Genomic DNA, 9,047 nt, shown 5'->3' with positions numbered 1-9,047 from the left:
TGTATTAAAGCGTTTAGACTGTGCTTTCTGTTGGGGCTGGTATAGCAGCAGCAGCAACACATACATTTACAATTCTCTTAAAACTCCTAAAATCTTTCTCCCCTCTACCCCAACAAAAGAGTGAACTAAAATACCAATGTTTTATTAATGCCAATTCCCCAAGGAGAAACTGAATCACAGGCGTGTGGGTTTGGCACTCATGAGTAATTCTGCCTACTGAAACCTCTGCCCAATAAAACATTAATACCACTTTGCACTGTATTCCCTGTAATAGGTTTAAATCTAGGCACAGAAATAAACTTGTGAAAAAAGCCTTGTGAAACATCTCATAGTTTGTGAGTATATCACACCTCTGGTGTGATGAAAACATTTTGCTTTTCCTGTTAAGCTGTGGGTGCATTGTGTTCTTTCTTTTGTTTTTGAAAGGGAAGTGGGTCCCTGGGAGAAGACTGCACTGCCGCAGGACATCTGGCGATTTAAAAGTGAGCCTGTCATGAATTCTAAATGGGACTCCAGTGGAATCCTTTCCTTGCTCATGAAGAGTTCAACTCAACCAGCAGGAGTGCTTAAGCGTAGTCAACAGGGCTTAAATGTTTTTTCAGTCATTCAGTGGATGATTTGGGGTCAGCTTATTATAGCCAGAAGCATGCTACTGAAACGAATTAACAAGCTTTTTATTGAGAAACAATAACAAACGGAAGAATTCAGCGTAGAGCTGAAGAGACCGTTCCAACAGGGCAATCATTTTAGCCTGCAAGACTAAACTATCTCCTCTCTCCTTCCCTCTCCTTCTCCAACCCCTCAGAGTCAATTATAGGAAGTGTGGGAGCTCACCAAGGAGGAGAAGGGGTGTGTGAGAAAAGCCCCATTATGCTACCAGAATGTATTAGCTGAATCTGGCCCAGGGTCCTTCTACATTGTGGAATTCTAACCCTCTAACCAACACTGTTGGACATGGTTAGGATTCAATTGAGGTAGCTCCCTACTTGGCTGTGCTGCTGGGGAGATCTCTGCTGTGCCCCTCCCCCATCAAGTTTAAAGGGACACATAGTGAAAGAGAGGGCAAGTATTACTGAAATGTGATTTTGTCCTGTTTTAAAGCTGCCTTGATGATTTGGGGTTGCCTTTATTTACTTTTTCCAACATGGTGGGATTACTATCTGTGTAATCAAATACTGTGTGAGGCATTCGTGTTTGACATATTTGCTCCCTTTGTAAAGCAAATGTTGATTTCTTGCCTGTCCAACATGCTATTGACATGGATGCTCAGAGTACAAGAAACATAAAGCACAATCGTTTGTCTTTTGTACAACTTTTGTCTAATGAAATTTATCACACAGGCGGTGGAGAAAACTGTTGAGATAATGGATGTTGCTTAGTTACTTTGAACAACTGTGAAAGATTGGTTTGATTTCATGAAGTACTAAACATGATATTTGGAGCAGCTGAATTTGACTAAAATCAATGGGACTAAATTGGCTGGAATCCTAGCACTTTATCTCCCTTGCGTTGAGATCTGGGCTTTAAAACTGACAGTCAGATATTTGTCTGCATAATTATAGCAGCTCCAGTTAATTAATTCTGAAATATATGCATGTGGGGAAAACTGGAGTTAACTGAACTATCGTTTTGTAGATTAAAGGCATCCCTGCTGAATTAACCAATTCAATATCTAGGCATCTATTAGGTAGAATTTACACAGGAGAATGATAATACGATATGGTTGAAGAGCTCATGTTTGCAAATCCAGGCCACTGGCGGTTGCATTACTAAACCTTTGTCAAAATAATGGAGGTATCTAGGCATTATGGCTGAATTGTAGCTTCATGCCTTCTCCTTTCCTTTTCCCCAGGAACATTCAGGGGTTCACCTTGTATTATGCGACACCATTATGCTGCCAGTTCACTGCTCCTGCAAAATTCAGCCAATTAAGTTGAGTGGAGAGTCGTAAAATGTGTAGCATGGTGGCAACAATGCAACATGTTTGTATTGCTGAACATTATGGAGAGCGATTTCAGCATTGGCCATGTGCCAGTCCATGAAGTGTCATTCTAGTCTGTTATTTCAGGTAGGTATCTTGACCACATATGTACACCACAAAAATAGTTGTTCAGACCAGGAATAAATATGCTTGCCATCTCTTCTTCTTCTTCTTCTTCTTCTTCTTCTTCTTCTTCTTCTTCTTCTTCTTCTTCTGACCACGCCCCCCTCTAGACCAGGATTGTGGTGCATTGGAGAGAAGAGTGTCTTATTCTTCTCTTATACTATCCTGTCCCTGCCCATGTATAATGATACCTTCAGCAGCAAATAGCTACTGCGGATGATATCTAGGAAGACAATGTAGCAAAGGGAAGAGTCAGAACCTCCCCTCTCTATGAACATGGTCCATGATATATATCTTCCCTACCCACACATCTCTGTTGGATAATCTCTTGGCAAATGTGTTGCTTACTCCTTGTCCCATTTGTTACTTCGGGTGATTTGAAATTGTGACACCTCCAGTAAGTTTGCTCCTTTTGCAGATCTTTTCCTCTTTTCTGTTCCCAACTTGCCCATGGAGAACATAAACCAGAGGAAACCTAATGGGAATTTTTCTGAAATCTATGTATTTGCAGTAGTTTGGCAAGATTAACCTCTTACGGAAGATATATTTAATACTGCTAATGATGAAGCAGCTTGTGCCTGTGACTCAAAGGTCAGTGGCCTGCAGTTGTTGACACCACATGGATACCTGTGCAACTTGTCCTTTGTAATTAATGACTTGATGAGTCCTATGAATCTGAAGCTGGCTGGGCAAGAGGACTTGGAGAGCTTGGACCTGTTGAGCCAGGATAAGGAAAGACTCATCAAAATGGTCAGGTATAGGGTGAGACAAGAAGAGCCTGCTGGATCAGACCAATAGTCCAGCATCCTGTTTTCACAGTGGCCAAACAGATGTGTGGGGGAAACCCGCAAACAGGATCTGAGCACAAGAATACTTTCCTGTGGTTTCTAGCCAGTGGTATTTATTGGTATTATTACAGAGCACAGCCATAATGGCTAGTACCTATTGTCAGCCTTGTCTCAATGAAATTGTCTGATCCTCTTATAAATCCTTCCACTGCCTCCTGTGGAAGCAAGTGCCATACTTTATCGCTGTGTTGAATGAAAAAGCACTTTCTTTATTTTATCTATCTTGAATCTTTCAGCATTCAAGTTCACTGGATGTCCATAAATTCTAGTGTTATGGGGGTGGGGGTGGGAATCTCCACCTGCTTTCTCCATGCTATGCTTAATGTTATAAGCTTCTGTCTGTTATGTCGCTCCTTATCCTTTCTCTGAACTAAAAAGTTCCAAATGCTGCAGCCTTTCCTCATTAGGGGAGTCATGCCACCCCCTTGATTATTAGGATTTGATCTGCTGAGATGTGATTGAATCCCACCCCAATATAGTGACAGTCTGGAATTGCCCGCAGTTACAAAACCTTTGGCTTATTTGCAAGCACTGTGATGACATCATTTCCTTTAGGGAGTGGGGACCTGGGAAAAGCAAACCATGCCTGTTTCCAGAAGGAATCTCCAACCATTAGCTCCTGTGGCAACAAATCACCTTTACTAAGCCTACTACTTTAATAATGAAGCCAGACTTGTTTGGCTGTTTTCACCACTCATGCGGTCTCTTTTTATAACCAGAGGCACAGAGTATGGAGAGGGATCCTCGGTGGACCGTTCAGATCAACCTCCAACTTATGGAGTGTAAGGTTATACAGTGTCTACTAACCCTGATGCCCATATTCTAGTTCCACAGTCAGAGTCAGGAGGCTTTCAAATACCAGTTGCTGGAAACAGCAGAAGGAGAAAGTGCTGCTGTACTCAGATCCTGCTACTGGGATTCCCTTGTCATGTGGTTGGCCACTGTGAGAACAGAGTGTTGGGTTAGATAGGTGACTGGTTTAATCCAGGAAAGTCCTTCTTATATTCTTACATTCACCTTTTGGTTAGCCTTTAAATGCTAACTAGGATTAAGTTTGTGTCCCTCACAGAACTACTTTTTGGTGCTGTGATTCACATTTGGCATTTACAACTGCATTAGATATATTTAACAACTCTTGCCAACACCATGCAGTGTTAAAAACTGTGGCGACAACAAACACCATTTCATTCCACAGTCTTTTTTTGTACCAGTCTCACCAAAGAGCTATTTCCCCGCAAATTCTTTTTATTTTGGTCAGTGGCTTCAAGCTTCCCCAGTGACCTTTTTTGATTATAAATAACCTGATCTTTATGTCCTCCTATTGACTTTTTTCCATTCTATTTAAAAATAAAAAGTAAAATGTGTGGAATTGAAAGACTGGCAAGGAAATAGATACTGAATCAGTTTTTCTTCCACAAAAGGAGATTTTTGTGGAAGCCAAGGATTAAAGTAGAAATAATTTGAACGTAAATGCGGCCAGTCAATTTAATTTAGGATTTAGATTGCTCTGACCATTCAGTGCCCCAGACAAGGGCATTTTTCTTTCATCCTCAGATATGTTCGCTGGGCTGCGAGATCCATGCATAAATAATTGGCTTGTTGGCTTTTATAGGTCTTTAAATGCTACCATCTTGGTAATGCTCGGCTTCGATGCAAGCAATTTTTTGGTCCATTAATTATAAATGAATCAGTGGCCCGGTCAGTGCTTTCTCCTTAATCCTACAACGTAGAACATCAAGTCTCCTTTACAACCCATCGGGTAAATTGAAGTTGCCACTTTGGTAACTAGTTAAGGAAGACTGGATCTCAGCTTTGCCACAGCACTGTCAAAACCAGCTGTCCTTTTCCTTCTCTTCCTCATAATATCATGCACTGCAGAGGTGGGCAACCTGTGTCTCTCCCAAATCACATCAGCCCCAGCCTGTAATGGTCAGAGCTGATGGGAGATATAACTGCTCACAAGGGGTGCCAACTTGAATAACATATTGAGCCCCCCCCATACAATCAATTACAAGATGTGGCACACACACACCATTTGAATTGCAATGCCCATCAAGAGGTGGGGAGGCCCTCTCAAATATTTTATTGGGGGTTGAAGGGATCTTGGCCACTAGGAGTTGGCTCCTATGTTGCTCACCCCTTGTCAGGCTTCAGGGAATCTGATCCCTCCCATGCTGGGCAACCAAGAAGTAGATAACAAGAGGAGTTCTTACCGAGTTCTTTATTCAATATTCACAGAAAGAGGCTTTGAAAAGTGCCTCTCCATTGCAATAATGGCGTTGCTCCAAGTAAAGTCCCATCCCCTCCGTCTCTACTATTCTACTGAGTCGGCTGACTTCTGTTTGCTGCCTCTGACCTTTCTGTTCTCCTACTCTCAATGCCCGCCAAGTCCTGGGAGGGGCGGGCGGGTCAGGAATGCTTTCTAAAGACACTGAGTCTGTCAGCTGCCCCTTCCCTGGTGCTTCTTCCTCCTGCCCGTCTCCCAATATTTCCCAGCTTCTCCCCTCTGCAGCCTCTGAACTATGCCCTTCTGTAAACCACTGTTGTAAATCTATATTGTCCTCCTCTTCTTGAGAAGGTTCAGGAGCCGGGGAAGGGGGGCGGTCTCCACCATTCCTCCTCAGTCCAGTCCCTGACACCCCTGTAAGTAGTTTAAAATTCATCATTTGTTTTATTGCCCTTGAAACACCCCCTCCTCCACTTCATGGGCTACCACTTTTAAGGATAAACCCAAAGCAAGAGGAAAATATTTAGGGTTGCTATTTTCAGTAGTAACCTTTTGCCTTTCGTAATAACTAGTTCCAGCCATAGAAGGGGCGGGGGTCGGGCTTTGCTTCTTATGGGCTGGCACCTACCTTTCTGAAGATTTACCAAGTAGTGGAGCACTGCTTGTAGACTGGCCACATGGTAGAAATGGTACACTGATTTATAGGTGTCTCAATAGTCAGTGTAATGCAAGGTCTTGCGTAATCTGATCAGAGACTAGCTTTGCCAGGCCACTGCTGTAAGAGACATGCCTTTCCAGAATGACAGCGAGGGTGAAGAGGAGGGGAAAGGGGGAGGAGAACTGCCTCCTTCCCATGTCCATGGAGGTGGAAGCCCAAGGGGCCCCCCTCTCTGAGGAGAAGAGTCTGTAAATAATCAGGACAGAGCAGATCACGCTGACACAAGCCAGCGAGTTTGCAGCCTCCAGCCTTAGCACTGGGGACAGTGCCAGATTTACGTATAAGCTAAACAAGCTATAGCTTAGGGCCCCACTCTCTTGGGCCCCCCCAAAAAAATTAAAGGAAAAAAAAACTGGATGTACATTTCAAAAATATAAGATAAAAAACAAATAAAATAAAACTTGGGCCCCCCAAAAAAAATTAAAGGAAAAAAAAACTGGATGTACATTTCAAAAATATAAGATAAAAAACAAATAAAATAAAACTTACCGTATTTTTCGCACCATAGGACGCACTTTTTCCCTCCTAAAAAGCAAGGGAAAATGTGTGTGCGTCCTATGGAGCAAATGCAGGCTTTCACTGAAGCCTGGAGAGCGAGAGGGGTCGGTGCGCACCGACCCCTCTCGCTCTCCAGGCTTCAGGAAGCTATCCGCTAGCCATGGGAGACCCAGCTCTCCCACGGCTAGCGGAGTGCTGCATTAATCCCGAAGCTTGGGGCGTGCGGAGCTCAGCGCGCCCCAAGCTTCTGGGTGCCGTCTAGCGGAGACCTTGCCGGCACCCAGAAGCTTGGGGCGCGCTGAGCTCTGCACGCCCCAATCTTCGGGATTAGCGCAGCGCTCCGCTAGCCGTGTCTAGGCTGCGGATGGTAGCCTGCTTCCCGGAGCGTTGGGCGCCCTGAAAGCAGAGCGCCGGGCGCTTCGGGAACACATCCGCAGCGTGGGGAGCCTTGCAGGAGTTCCCCGCAGGGCTCCCCACACTGCGGATAGCAGCCTGCCGCCCGGCGCGAGGGGCGCCCTGAAGCAGAGCGCCCCTCGCGCCAGGCAGACATCTGCAGCGTGGGGAGCCCTGCAGGAGTTCCCCGCAAGGCTCCCCACGCTGCGGATAGCAGCCTGCTGCCTGGCGGGTGGGGCGCCCTGAATCAGAGCGCCCCTCACGCTGGGCAGACACTCGCAGCGTGGGGAGCCCTGCAGGAGTTCCCCGCAAGGCTCCCCAAGCTGCGGATAGCAGCCTGCTGCCTGGCGGGTGGGGCGCCCTGAATCAGAGCGCCCCTCACGCTGGGCAGACACTCGCAGCGTGGGGAGCCCTGCAGGAGTTCCCCGCAAGGCTCCCCAAGCTGCGGATAGCAGCCTGCTGCCTGGCGGGTGGGGCGCCCTGAATCAGAGCGCCCCTCACGCTGGGCAGACACTCGCAGCGTGGGGAGCCCTGCAGGAGTTCCCCGCAAGGCTCCCCAAGCTGCGGATAGCAGCCTGCCGCCCGGCGGGCGGGGCGCCCTGAAGCAGAGCGCCCCTCGCGCCAGGCAGACACCCGCAGCGTGGGGAGCCCTGCAGGAGTTCCCCGCAAGGCTCCCCAAGCTGCGGATAGCAGCCTGCTGCCTGGCGGGTGGGGCCCGCTGAAGCAGAGCGCCCAGCGCGCCAGGCAGACATCAGCCAGCCCCACAAGCTCGGGGGACAGCAGGGAGGCGCAGCGCCACCATCCCGCTGTTCCTCGACCTGGTTCGGTTTCCCTGACCTGCTTTTGGGGGGGAAATAAAGGGAAAATTTTTTTCCTTTATTTCCCCCCAAAAAAACTAGGTGCGTCCTATGGGACGGAGCGTCCTATGGTGCGAAAAATACGGTACATACAGCAACAGTGTTTTGTTTTGTGTTGTGTAGGCTCCTATGATGTAAGTAATGGGCCCCGCCTGCTAGCCTGCTCCCTAAAATAATCACTGGTTTGCTCATTTCCATATATAGGGTGCCTACATATAAAGGGCCCCATAACCTTCAGTAGCTTAGGGCCTCATCAAACCTAAACCCGGCCCTGACTGGGGAGGAGGGAGAGTGTTTCAGAAGAAGACAGGGAATTAGGCTCCCAAAACACACCAAAGGGGCAGAGTCCAGGCTTGGCGTCAGGCCAACAAGAGGCGGGCCGAATGGTGCTAGATTTCCTGCTGGAGAAAAGTCCGCCCTTCATTCGTTTCAATGTCTTCCTCAGATGAGTAGGGCTTCATAAGAGTTCTCAATGTGACTAGTGTGTAAACTACAATTAAACCATCAGCTTGCTGCATTCTTGTCTGGAGCCTGACAACTGCTTACTTTGACAAGGCAGTCACATGCCCCAATGCCTGAACTGGCTTGTACTATCTCACCCATGCTTCTTACCCATGCTCTTTCTATTGAAATGTGATTACAAATGAGTGTGTTGATAGTGGCATTTAGGTTGCTAGGTGCAGCCCAGGAGCACCACCTGCCATATGGTGGTTCCAGGTATTGCCAACTCTTTCTGCACTGAGGAAGAATGATTCTTGCACAATGCACTGCAGGCTCAAGGAAGAAACTATCTTCTGCAACATGACTCTCCATAAAACGGCAAGGTGTGATGACCTGCTGATTTAAACCACAGCTGAACCATGCTGATAATTAGCCGCTCTGATTCATTTAGCAACTAAATCTCTTCATGAGAACACAAAGCTGCAGAGAATAGATCCTTGTGACTAACAGCCCTTTAGTGAGCACCTGAAAGGTAAATAAATCCTAAAGTATGCTTAGAACCATTTGTTAGGCTAGAATGGGACTTATTAATTATGAAGAAATGAATTTAGTAAAGCTGGCAGAATGAAAAATTGTCATACGCTTTGCAAATCATTTGTAACCTCTGGAGACCACACAGGCATGCTCGCCCATAGGCAAAAGATTTATAATTGCTAAAAAAAAGGAAGTTCAGTTCTTCTCCCACCTCTTAAATATATCAGAAATCCATTGCCTTCAACCAGGGTGTGGCTGCAGTCCCATGAGCAAGAACAATGCTCCAATTGTGGGGGGCAAGGTAGTGGGAAGCTTGATGAAGTCCACATGCCAAGGTGCTTTGAAGGAGGCCTGGCAATGGCCACACCAGGCAGAAGCAGAGCTGCGATTTGTGCCAAGTGAGTACAAGTTGCCTGCAGTTTTAAGA

This window comes from Podarcis filfolensis (genome assembly GCF_964270895.1).
Source record: "Podarcis filfolensis genome assembly, chromosome: 3".
Taxonomy (NCBI): domain Eukaryota; kingdom Metazoa; phylum Chordata; class Lepidosauria; order Squamata; family Lacertidae; genus Podarcis; species Podarcis filfolensis.
This window is presented reverse-complemented; position numbering follows the sequence as displayed.